General features: G+C 44.4%; 1 protein-coding gene across 3 annotated transcripts in view; it reads left to right on the top strand.

Annotated features, from left to right (window-relative positions):
• Positions 1–4,180: 4,180 nt before the first annotated feature.
• Gng2 (G protein subunit gamma 2) overlaps positions 4,181–12,710 on the top strand; it is a 104,032-nt gene continuing 95,502 nt past the window's right edge. Inside the window, exon 1 of one of the 3 annotated variants that reach the window (XM_076931193.1) lies at positions 4,181–4,263. The gene's annotated coding sequence lies outside the window, so the exon portion shown is untranslated. Of the gene's footprint in view, positions 4,298–4,359; positions 4,486–12,710 lie in introns of those variants that run through there. The other 2 variants (XM_076931192.1, XM_034498774.2) reach the window with 2 other exon arrangements.

Genomic DNA, 12,710 nt, shown 5'->3' with positions numbered 1-12,710 from the left:
CCTCATTATAATTTTTTAAATTAGTTTTTGTTGCCAGACTATGCTTCTTTATAAACATGTCAGTGCCAAAATGGAACGAGACACTGCCCCAGACTTCTTTAGGGTTGCCTACCTAATGATCCAGACTTTGCTGTACATATAGCACGCTCTCCTGCAGTTTGTAAAGAGAGAGGGAGGGTGGAGGGTGGAACTGTTTCTTCACAGTCTGGCTAAGTTCTCATCTCAGACCTTTTCTTCCCTTCCAAAGTATCCAAAGAAGTACAAAGGCTTGGGAATTTATGCCACAGTTGTTGCTTTTCAGTATGTGAAGTTCTGTCAACTAACTGCTACGTTAGTAGGAAAAACAGAGGCCCAGAACTGGAGGGGCTAGACAACTATACAGCTGGTCAACATTGAAACAACTGTGTTGAAGTGGAAGGGGACAGGGCAGAACGACCCGGCAGAGAGACCCTACTCGGCCTGCCTATGTGGCCAGGGGAGATTTTTTTTTTTCTTTTCTCATTGCTGTGACAAAATCCCCAAGAAAAGCCACTTAAGGAAGGAAGGAAGGCATCAGAGGTCATCATCTGTAGTGGTTGAGACAGCATGGAAGAGGAAGTATGCAGCCTGCTTTCCCCCCTTCCCTTTTCATTCCATGGAATGATGCTCCTCACATCCCCCAACCCCAGTTAAGCACCTCTGGAAACATCTTCACAGACACTTCCAGAGAGATCTCTTTTTAAATTCAAGTTGACAACACAAGTTAACCATCGCAGAAGGCTTCTAAGAAAGGCTGTGTTGAATGACAAACGGGATCTCCAGAGTACATCCTAGAGAGAAAGATGAGGGTGTGTCTGGAGATGGGATAGTAAGTAGTACGTTGTCACGGTACAGAGGTAGGGGACAGCAGGCTCTACCCAACCGGCAGGCATGAGACTGACAGAGGCAGTAAAGCTGGACTGTGAACAGATGACATCATGCACGGTCTGGCGTACTGTGCAACGAGTTTAGGCCTTTATATCATAAGCCGTGGGGAGAGCAGGAAGGTAGCCATGAGAGTAGGGCAGTGTATGGTCAGCCCTTCATTTTGGAACTGGAATTCTGGTGAGGAGGATTTAGAAGAATGGCTGGAGGTAGAAGCCCATAGTAGGGAACTTGCAGTCACACAGGGAAACCCAAAGCAGTGGGAACAGAAGGTGGTGGCAGGGGAGGCGAGAGGAACATCTTGGGTAAAGAGGTAATTTGGAGGTAGCAATCAAAGGCTGATTTACTTTGAAATAGCAAAGAAAAGGGGGTCTGTGGTAATCCTGATACTGTGTGTACAGTTGGTTGATGTGCCTCCTTAAAAAAAATGGAGACTATAGACAGAGGTATAGGCTTCAGATGAAAGCAATATTTAGAACTCTTAAGAAATGCTAGCCAGCTGGGCAGTGGTGGTGCACGCCTTTAATCTCAGCACTTGGGAGGCAGAGGCAGGCGGATTTCTGAGTTCGAGGCCAGCCTGGTCTACAGAGTGAGTTCCAGGACAGCCAGGGCTACACAGAGAAACCCTGTCTCAAAAAACAAACAAACAAACAAACAAACAAACAAACAAAACTGCTAGCCAGAAAACTCAAAAAATACAGGAAAGACATCAGGCTAAAATGATGCCCTTTGTGTCCCCATCAGCCCCCATTATCAGATAAATGTAAGAAATACAGCAAGGCATTAATTTCTGCAAATAAGAGCAGTAGTGGATGTTTTCAGATTTTTATCTCCGCATCGATCAAATGTATGTAAGATAGGTTACATCTGACAATTGACTGCACAAGCATCTCACATCAATAAAAGGCTTACTTTTTTTTTCCTGTGTAATGGATACATTGTAGATCTGGTGTCAGGGCTTCCCGTGCTTCTGTTCCAGCTCTAAACTGGATTAATCTCTTCCCCTGGCGGAGCTACACACCCACACTTGACTCTTGCCTCCTGAAAGAAGAAGCTGCTGGAACGGAAATCAATGAGGCCAATGACAGGAAGGGGACATCTTAAAATCTGTTTTTTTTAGTTTGAGGAGTTTGTTCGGTTCTTTCCTGGAGCGGGGCAGATGAACCTCCTGGGAGATTTATGACCAGAGCCGAAAGAATAGATTAGGAGGCGGGGACGAATTCCTAGTGATTTGTTGTTTAAAAGAGATTTTCTTATAAAAACTTGAATAGAAGTACCAACCCCTTTCTCATGGAGAGGGGGGAGGGAAGCAGGGAGGGAAGGAGAGAGAGAGAGAAAGAGAGAGAGAGAGAGAGAGAGAGAGAGAGAGAGAGAGAGAGAGAGAGAGAGGATCTATTTGAATCCACAACTAACGCTAGATTCAGCTGGTTTAAAAATGACCAAAGTCTTGTTTTTATAATTTTCCCAATTTTTTTTCTTAGGCTTAGCAACACACACACACACACACACACACACACACACACTGGACCTCAGCTGACCCCTCTTCTAGCACAGCACTTTTATTTGTTGTTACTTCAGAGGTGGCTCCTCAGCTTTAACTCGAACAAACAAACAAACAAACAAACAAAAGAATGAATAACAAACAAAGCAACTTTCTTTTACAATTTTCAGATGTTTGCAGGGTTCAGGTTAACATCAGGGTCCCTTACAATAAAATGAGAAACTTCATGGAACTTGAAATCAAAACAAAAGGACTCTTGGGATTGTCTTAGAACATTTCACCGAGATTGAATTCTATGCCAGGATGACATGCTGCCGGAGTCCTCAGGGAGTTCCCAGGGTGTGTGAGGAAGGCGCAGCTGAGGAGCCTGCTTTAATTCTCGAGTTTCCTGTCAGATTCCCTCCTGGTGAATGAAGCTAGGACAGGACCTTAAAAATACAGTTGCAGACTACTTTTGACGCTTGAGAAGGTTAGCTTTCCAGGCCTGGCTTCTGAGAGAGGATGGATTTATTTATTATTTACATTTGATTCAGGGTCTCACCATGTAACCCGGGGGAACCTTGAGCTCAAAGTGATTCTGTTGTCTCAGGCTACAGTACTGAAACTGCAGATGTGAGCTGCCACACACCACCTCCCTTCAGGAACAAGAACTCCCACCTCACCTCCCTGCTGGTGTTTAAATTGTAGCTTCTCCCAGAGTGCTTCCTTAATCCAGAGAAAGAATAACTCAAGCCTGGGCTAAATTGTTTCCACAAGAGTCAGGGCTCAGCTGTGAACATAGCTGTGGCGGAAGCCAGAGGGGGAGCAAACACTGTTCTCCCACCAGCTATTGCCTGCCCAGGCCACTTGTCACCTGAGTTTCAATCTCTTGTAAATAATATCTGCTAGTATGTAACTAAGTATTTTTCTCTGTTCCCGGAACTATTTGAAGCACCGTGTGGCACATAGAAATTAAATCGTTTGTCTAAATTCACAGTCAGGAATGACAGCTCAGATTCTAACTCTGGTGGACAGCCAGCCAGTGGGTTCTTTTTATCCACGACACCATCCTATCTTCTGAAACAAAGGGCAAAGGCGGCTCCTCAGTCCCACCAATACTGTGTGGGTGGCTGAGGAGGGGATCTAAGTCTGGGCTGGGAATCCGGACCATTCAGACCCCCCCCCCCAGCCCCCACTCCCTTCATTCACACTATTCTCAGACCGTTCTCACTGCTAGGACTACCTCAGTATTGCAGGACTTGGCTTAGCTCCCACGTCCCAGAAGTCCTGTGGGGCCATTATTTTCTAAGCATATGGGTTAAATAAAATCTCAGTGGTAGGGAGACCTTGGGGGGAAATGAAGCTCTGGGAAGGTTGGTCACAAAGGAAAAACTCGGCAGCAAGAAGCTGCAAACTGCCTGGGAATGCAGATAGGCCATAAATCAGAAGGAGTTGCTGGCTGGCCCGGGATCTCAAGACCCGAGCTTACCGCTGGCCCAATAAAAACAGTAGCTTCAGTTCAGAATGTGAAAGCAGTTTAGGTGTTGAGGAGACCCACTGAGGCACCGTGTGGACACTGTTGGGAGATGAGAAAGGGACGGAGAAGACAGTGCAGTAGGGAGGTGGGGATGGAGGGGCGCTGGAACAAAGGGGTCCAGCGGATTAGAGCCGAATTACCATCAACAGCAGACAAAGGCACTTAGAGGAAGCCCTGAAGTGGAGGGAGAAGCAAACAAGAAAGCTGGCTTGCTACTCGATACTAAGAGAGGAGGAAGTGGGAGATGCGCTGCTTCCTGTAGAAATGATGATTGAAGACAAAGCTGGGTGGGGACTCAGGCTTGGGCTTCAGGGGCTGCTATACAGACACTCGACGCCTCTCGGTGGGCAACTCCTACAGGGCTGGGCTGGACTGAGGTGGGCTGGGCTGGGCTGGGCTGGGCTGGGCTAGACTGGGCTGGGCTGGGCAGGGCAGGGCAGGGCTGGGCTGGGCTGCGCTGAGCTGGGCTGGGCTGGGCTGGGCTAGGCTGGGCGGGCCGAGCTCACCACCCATCTGCTCCGCCAGGGGAAGCTGCTCTCTAACCAAGCCTCCGGAGCCAAGCAAGGTAAAGGACACGTTTTCCGTGTAGCTCCTTTTGAATTGAGACGAAAAAACCGTGCCTGTGGGTTTTAGGGTGAATTTCTTAAGGAAGCGAGGGACATTGCTTCGGGCTTGGGGGAAAATGATTAAGATGGGATTTTAATTATTTTTTCGAGAACGATGGTCAGATTTGTGACACATTTTGTTCGGGGTGAGGGGAACCACCCTCAGTGGTGTTTAGGAAAACGAGCTGAATGTAAGAAGTGGTTTGCTTAGCTGGCTCCGCAGTCCGGCAAGGCTGAGTTGCAGTCAGCTGGGCTGCGAAGCTGCAGTCTGGGCACCCGAGCGTGGCAGACCCTTGTTTTGGGGTGTAAGTCGTGAAAGATGTTCAGCACATTCATGTACGAATATATTTCGATGGGCCGTCTCTTTGCAACATTATGTCTGTGGTTTGGCTGTGAGGATGTTGGTTTCTTTTGTACATAGATTTTTACCAACAAAGGCTCGCATTTCGCGAGCGAGGGGCTAGTATTCACCTCTAAGGAACTAGTGTCTTCCTCTCTTTGCTGCTACCATTTGTTAGTAGGTCTTACCCTAAAGTTGCATCCTTATTTAAAGGACCATGGCCCGCCTGTAACTTGCTGAAAATCGGATACCGGCGTGTAAATGGATTTTATGCCTATATGGATTTTATCCATCTCTAGAGCAAAGCGATTGTTAATTCCAGACAGAGATAATATCAAAGTGAACTAGTTTGTTTCCTTGTCTGTGTATGCTGTACACTGAAGTAAAACAATCAGAAAACAGTTATTATTCTGTAAATTTTCTTAAGCTTTGGATACTGATAATGAGTCTGAAACTCGTTCGCGTTTATGAATGATATATGTAAAAATGCAATAAAGGGGTCTAATGGGCTTGATCTGAGATTATGGGCTTTCTTTGGCTTAACATAAGATAAACAGTTTAATAAACGGTGGCATAATTTTTAAAAACTCTTCAACAGAAGTGTGGTTAAGCATAAGAAAGCATTGATTAAATGGTTTTTACTGTTTATATATAATAAAAGGAGATAATTTTTTCAAAGCAAAGAAAGAGCCTCGTGTGGCAGAGTGAAAACAATAAAATGGCATGTTAGAATACTAATGAATTATTAAAAATACAAGTTTTTTTTAAACAACCCAATATACCAGTTGAGAAAGCATGTACTTTTGTGATAAAACCATTGTCAGTTGAAGAAGCCACACAATTGAGATTCTGTTTTGTTTTGTCACCTTTATGAAATTAATTTAGCTTCTCAGAATTTGTGGAGTAGCAATGCATTTTCTGAGACAGGAAACTTTCACAGACACTGAAGAAATAAATTTCTATTTTCCTGAGTTCGTGTAGGAGTTACTGTAACCATGGGGCTCTTGGGAAGGATTTCTTGAATTTAATCAAAGCAAGTCGTTACAGGATTCCAAAGTCCCCATTGCATCCTTAAGTGAAATATGTAGAACCATTCTTCTGGATGAAGACCTAGGCTTGATCTAGAGTCTGGTGTCCCTAAATAAAATAGGAAGCTGGGCCTCTAGGCTATACGGAAGGCAGGACTTCCCTTTCATAGGGATCCATCTCCAGCCTGTGTTCCGCAGATGATACTGGCACCCTGCTTTGTTTTGGGATGTCTAGAAAATGTGTGTTTCCCCTCCCATGTGTCTCATGGGAGAGTGAGGTGATGAAACCTTGGCCAGTAGGCATAGTAGAGTCAAGGGGGCCCCTATTATCAGTGTGAAAACAACTAAGAGGTAGCCTGTTTTGAGCACAGCAGAAAACACTTCCTTAATTGTTGAATTTCAGCTCGAGGGCGGAATGTGAGTGAGCAACCGCAGGTCTGTGAGGATGAGAGCAGGATTCTTTCTTAAGCAAGAAACAGATGGGTGGGTTTGCTTCTACGACGAAGAAGGAGACTATTCCCACCGCTCTGGCCGGACGAAACACTAACAGGCATTTTTTTTGCTCAGGGTATTTGGTGGCTGGAGAGGGCACCAACAAACACTGATATTTTAATGGTGTGTGTGTGTGTTTTCCTGACATATGGTCAATGACTGAATGGAAACATGACTCTTATTATTTTATGGCCAGCCCTGGGCCTTGAGTGATGGGTATGTAGTGATGCCTTTAGCTGAATAACTTTTGGAGTCCGATTCTACAACTCTTAAGTCTAAAAGTAGAAAAACTTTTCACAAAAGATCAGTGTGAGGAAAAGAAAGGAACGCAGAAGAGTGCCGAGAGCACACTCTGGAAGCAAAATGTTCTGCCTTTGAATCCCTCCGCTGCTTCTTACTATGTGACTCAGTACATAAATTTGTGAACCTTAGTTTCTTCCTTGTGAAGAAAGTACAACAGCACATAGTCAGGGTTTTTTTGTGATGTGGCCTTTGCTTATGTGTGTGGATAAGCAAGTACTGGGTACACAAAGATGCTAAAGCATCACTTTGTCCCTCTGTAGTGGCATCTGGAGGAGTTAGCACTGTCTCTGAGAACGGAGATTTCTTTATTGTAAAAGAATATTCATATCACAAGATGCCCTACTTTAGTAACTGTTAAGCATGCAGTTCCATAGTATCAAGTATAATCACATTAATGTTGCCACTGCTCACCCCCTGAATTCTTCTTAATCTTATAAAACAAAGTTGGTAAATATTAAACAATAACTCTCCTTTTCTCTGTAGCTCAGGCCCTATTAAGAACCATCATGATGGAGATAGAATCACACAATGTTTCATGATGAATTTAATTCATCTTCTATATTGTCTTCATGTTCTAGCACATGTGAGAATATCCTACCTTTTTAAGTTGAATAACATATATCTACCCCCATGTCATTTGTCCACTCATCCCTTGATGAATGCTTGGACCAGTTTTTTGCTATTACAAACAATGCTGCTATGAATATAGCTGTGTAAAGTCACTGGATTCTGTGTTCTGTTTTTAAGGAGCCACCATATTGTTTCCTCTAGCAGCTACATAACTTGACTCTCCGCCAGTAGGGCACAATGGTTCTAGTTCACCTTCATCTTCACCAGTGCCTGTGGATGATCCTGTTTGTGTATTTGTTTTGATAATTGCCACCCCAAAATGAGGTGGAATTGCTTTGTGATTGGATTTGCATTCTCCTGGCTATGCTCACAGAGTCTCGAATACTTCCTAGCTCATCTTGCAAGAGCACATCTCATGTGATTCACATTTTCCCAGTGATTTTCATTCTTCATTTGCTTTTGACCACTGGTGTGTCTTCTTTGAAGAAATGGCCATTCAAATACTTTCCAATTTTGAATTTGATTCTTCTTAAAAAAGAGATTTGTGTGTGTGTGTGTGTGTGTGTGTGTGTGTGTGTGTGTGTGAATGTGAGTACAGGTGAATACAGAGGCCAGAAGGTATCAGATCTTCTGGAACTGGAGTTACTGGAAATTGTGAGATGCCTATCATGGGTGTGAAAGACTATCTTGAAAGCCAAGCTGATGATGATTCCTGAGGAACAAACCTGGGGCTGCCTTCTGGCAAACACACATACACACAAACACACACACACACACACACACACACACACACACTCACACACACACATATTCACACACACTCACACACACATACTTACTCACACAAACACACTCACACACACCCCTTTCTATATGAACATGAACACACTTGTACACAAACAACACAATCCAGAGCAGAGGGTGCTCAGTTATCTTTGAGTGATTGCCTGTTTCTATAAAGTAGCTTTACTGCAGAGGCTTGAATAAGGCAGATGGAGCCTTTTAGCTCCAGGCAAGTATGTGCAATAGGACTTGTGCTTAGTGGGAAGACCAGTGAGTGTCTTAACTGCGTCATTGGCCTAGTTCGAATCATGCCTGCGTTCTCCTGATCATCTCTCATGTGCCAAGTCTCTGAGGCAGGCAGAGAACCTGGAAACTAGGTTGCTGACTTCTCCTTGAAATTTACCACCCTATCAGCAGGTGGTTGTTTCTTGAAAGCTCCCTCCACCCATCCCTTTCTCTCTCTTTTCTTCTTCTCCTCCTCTTCCTCATTCACTTTCACTCTCTCATGCATTCACAGGAAAGTCTGCACAGCCCCAACCCCTACTCACTTCTTTCCTTCCAGTTGGGCCAACCCTCTCTTTTTCTAACGTGCGTTATAGGACTCCTCAATTCTTACCACTTCAAATTTTCTGTTTGTCTTCATTTGTCTTAAGTCATTCAGACCACAATAACAAATGGCCACAGACGAGGCCATTTATAAACAACAGAAATTAATTTCTCCCAGTTTCTGAGCCTGGAGATGGGAGATCATGGTGCTAGCGGATTATATGTGGTTGATGCTGTCCTCTTGTGGCCTTACATTCCTGAAGGCCCTCTTCTACAAGGTCCCATGCAGGACCTGAGGACGGGCGGAAAGACCACTCCTTCTCTAACCCACTGCAACTATGCGAGGGGTTAGGTCCCAACATATGAATGAGGGTAAGGAAGGGCACAATCACCGGCCAGAGCCACATTCATTCAGTCCTTTCTTTGCCTTTCCTTCAGAGCGAGGGTATATCCTTCACCAGACTCTATTCTGTCCTCTCTTGTTTAAGCGATAACAATTTTCCTTCCTACAATAATGGGTTTCTTCACTTTTAATGATTGTTTTTACTATATTTATGTGTGTGCACAAATGCCACAGTGTACATGCAGAAGACAGAAGACAATTTGAGGAAGTCAGTTCTCTTCCTATCATGTGTATTCTAAGGACTGAATTCAAGTTGCCAGGATTGGTGGCAAACACTTCTACCTGCGGAGTCACCTCATCAGCCCAGGATTTCATTCCTTAATTTACTGTATTTTACCTCACCTATAACCTTATTTTAGTTTTTCTTTACATGCAACACTTAAACAAAATCTACTGCCAACAAAGCCCAACCTTCACTTTGTTTCTTTCTTTAAGATAGGTTCTCACAGTGTAGCCCAGGCTAGCCTTGAGCTCAGGCTTCTTCTATCTCAGTGTCCTGAGTACTGGGAAGAGAGGTGCATGCCATCATGCCTGGCTCTGCTTGACTCTTGTAGCCCCTACTGGCGCCCTTGCTTTCCCCTGCCTGTTGAAGGTTCCTAGCTCCACTAACTTAGACCAAGAATGTCCGACTCTTCCTTTCCCTCTTCTCAACTCACACTCTTCCCTTTGGTTCTAATCACTGTTGTGTGTGGGTCAGTTCTCATATCTGATCTCTCCCTGCTTTCTAAGCATAGCAAACTCACTAGAGTATCTAACCTAGCTCAGGTTCTAAACCGTGCTCACCACTGCCTTTTCACACCTCGAATCCACTCCTCCCCCATGCCAGATGCCATGACTAATGATTAGCGCTCTCCTCTTTCAACTTTGACGTATTAAAAACTCCATCTCAGTCTCACCGTTTTCCATTTTCCTCACCAAGCAACCTGAGTGGCAGTAAGCTGAATAACTCTTGCATTTGGGAATGGAAGTAACCACCTCCTCCCCCCTTCCCCAATACTGTCTACTCGTTTCTATGGTGATAACAGTCTCTTAGTCAGGGCCTCTTGGTCTCTAGCAGGGCTGGTTTGTCCTTCCCCTAGATTAGCTCTCTTACTTCCCCTTTCTGCATTTCACCTCACAACCCAGTATTTGCAAAGAGCTGGATCCTACATGTTCCATCAGGCTCAGTTCAGGGGTTGATGTCTTCCATGAAGCCTTCTCTGGTTGCTTCTGCTGGCTTCTTCTGCTATTTCCCAAATAAACAACAGTATTTTTAATTCCCCAATTATATCTTCTTACATCATAGCATTTAGCATATTCTGTGTGTATATTAATTTTGTACATGCATTCTCCTTTTTTTTTTTTTTTTTTTTTTTTTTTTTTTTTTCGAGACAGGGTTTCTCTGTATAGCCCTGGCTGTCCTGGAACTCACTCTGTAGACTAAGCTGGCCTCAAACTCAGAAATCCGACTGCCTCTGCCTCCCAAGTGCTGGGATTAAAGGCATGCGCCACCACTGCCTGGCTGCATTCTCCTTTTAACAACACAGCAAGCACGTTGTGAATAGCAACTACATTTGTTTCTGTCTCCATCTTAGCACACAATGAATGCAATTTGTTTATCATCTAGTTATCTAATGAGCTTGCTTGAGTGACTCATATTTTTGATGCAGAGTGAGCTAGACATAAAACTTGTTCTCTGGGCAATCACAGACCACTGTGAAAAATAGGTACAGAAAAGAATTACAATTCAGTTAGTCAGTCTGGCCACAGGTCTGAAATGAGTGTCTGCCCCTTGCCACCTACCCTTTGAGATGCCAGGGAACAAAACAAGTCAGTTCTTTCTTTTCTTGGAACTTAAATTCTAGTTTTGAGAGAGACTCAGTAAACATGTAAACCAGAGGCTTGTAGATCTGGCTGCACATTAGAAATCACAAGGGGGTTTGAAGAAAAAAAAAAAAAAAAAAGCTCTATCCCAGTTATACCCCAGACTATAAAATCAAAGCCATCCAGGATTGGAAACCACAGGCAAAGACAAATCACAATACAAGAACATACACAAATATAAGCTGCCACTGTGTGTTGTGTTAGATAAAAGGGGTGGCGGTTGTATCATTTGTATATGTGATGGGTGGTGATGGGGATTTAGTGTTCTCTCCCTTCCCCTTCCCTCTCCTTTTCTTTCTTTTTTTAATCCCAGAAGGTATCTAGGAGGTCACACTGTGGGTGAGTCCTTCGATGCTAAGCACCGATGTCAGGTATGTGAAGGCTCTACAGAGTGTTTCCATGCAGAAAGTACCTTTCTGAAGCAAGGCTGAGGTGAAACCCCAGAGGCACTGTGCCCTTCCTCCCACATAGGCAGGATGACTTACAGACACTCTTCTGCTGGAAGCAGCCTTTCAGTCAACCCAGACAGGCTCCAAGGCTTGGCCACTCCACTGAGTATTTGGCCTGGGCTAGATTTTATTTAGATCAAATTGATTTGCACAGTCAGGAAGACTTTTCCATTTAATTATAGATTTTTTTTCCCTACGCTGCAATCAACTCAACAGGGCTTGTCTGAAGTAAACACTATCCTTATTGTTTAAAATAACCTTAGATACATGATAGTTATCTCCTAGATGAATAAAGAAGAGAAAGCAATGATTTCTGCTCTTAATCGTGTTTGGGGGAAGAAGCAAAAACCCTTACAGAGGAGTCTTTCAAGCCACTCCGAGTAAAAGCACTCCCTCCTGTTAGAAAGAATGAACAGCACCACCCTCAATAAGCCAGCCGAGAGAACCAGCGTTTGACAGGCATTTGTCTGTGCCCTGAAATTTATATGTTACTGCTTTCAACTCATCTTTAAATTAACCACGTGAAATGAATTTTTTTCTGCCAGGATATTTTGAGCCGCTGGTGAGAGGGAAAAAACCGTTTGCCTAAATGAAAACAATGGGAGATTTATCCCAAGATCCAGAGTCTGTTATTGAGCAGCTGGGCAGTGTTCTTAAGGAGCTGAACTCTGACACCCTCAGCTGATTTGCTCTCGGCCAGCTCCCCTCAGTATGTGGAGATGCCTCCTAAAATCCAAATAAGGGGCAGCTCAGTGCCCACAGGCACAGCTGAGGGCCTAAGTTCCTCTCATGAAGCTCGTTTGCTCATTTGTGACAGTGTCTCCCTCAGCATTCTAGAGCTCATCCTGTAGTCCAGGCTGGCCACAACCTGACAACCCTCTTGCCCCCGGCTGCTAACTGCTAGGATTATAGGTATGAGCCACAACACCTGTCACTCACGCATCCCTTTCTAAAGCTGAAAGCAGCCTGTGTGGTCACCCGTGCACTGGGAAGGAATGGGCAGGAATTTCTCAAGTATGAGACTAGCCTGGGCTCCATATGAGAGTCAAGTACATCAGAAGCCACCTGGATAGACAGCTCCTGTCTTAAGAAGTAAAGGCTAGGGGTGTGTCTGAATCACAGAGTGGTTGCCTGTATGCACAAGACCTCAGATGTGCTCTATAGCACTGTGAAAGAAGGAAGAAAGAAAAAGAAAGAGGCCTCTCTAGCTGACTTCCTCTCCTGACTCACACATGACCAAGCAGAAGGAACCACTGTGATTAACTGATTTGGGAGTTTCTTTCCAGAGGCCTTGTTGCAGCCCAACCTCTGTGAAAAATATGGTCACTAGAACCTCAGAGAAAAGTCCACTACTATTAACAAAACCAAAGAGTTATTGGCCTCCAGGGCAGCTGTCAATATATTCTGC

The sequence above is a fragment of the Arvicanthis niloticus genome, chromosome 3 (genome assembly GCF_011762505.2).
Source record: "Arvicanthis niloticus isolate mArvNil1 chromosome 3, mArvNil1.pat.X, whole genome shotgun sequence".
Classification (NCBI taxonomy): Eukaryota; Metazoa; Chordata; class Mammalia; order Rodentia; family Muridae; genus Arvicanthis; species Arvicanthis niloticus.
The sequence above is the reverse complement of the archived record's forward strand: the minus strand, read 5'-3'. Positions and strand labels throughout refer to the sequence as shown.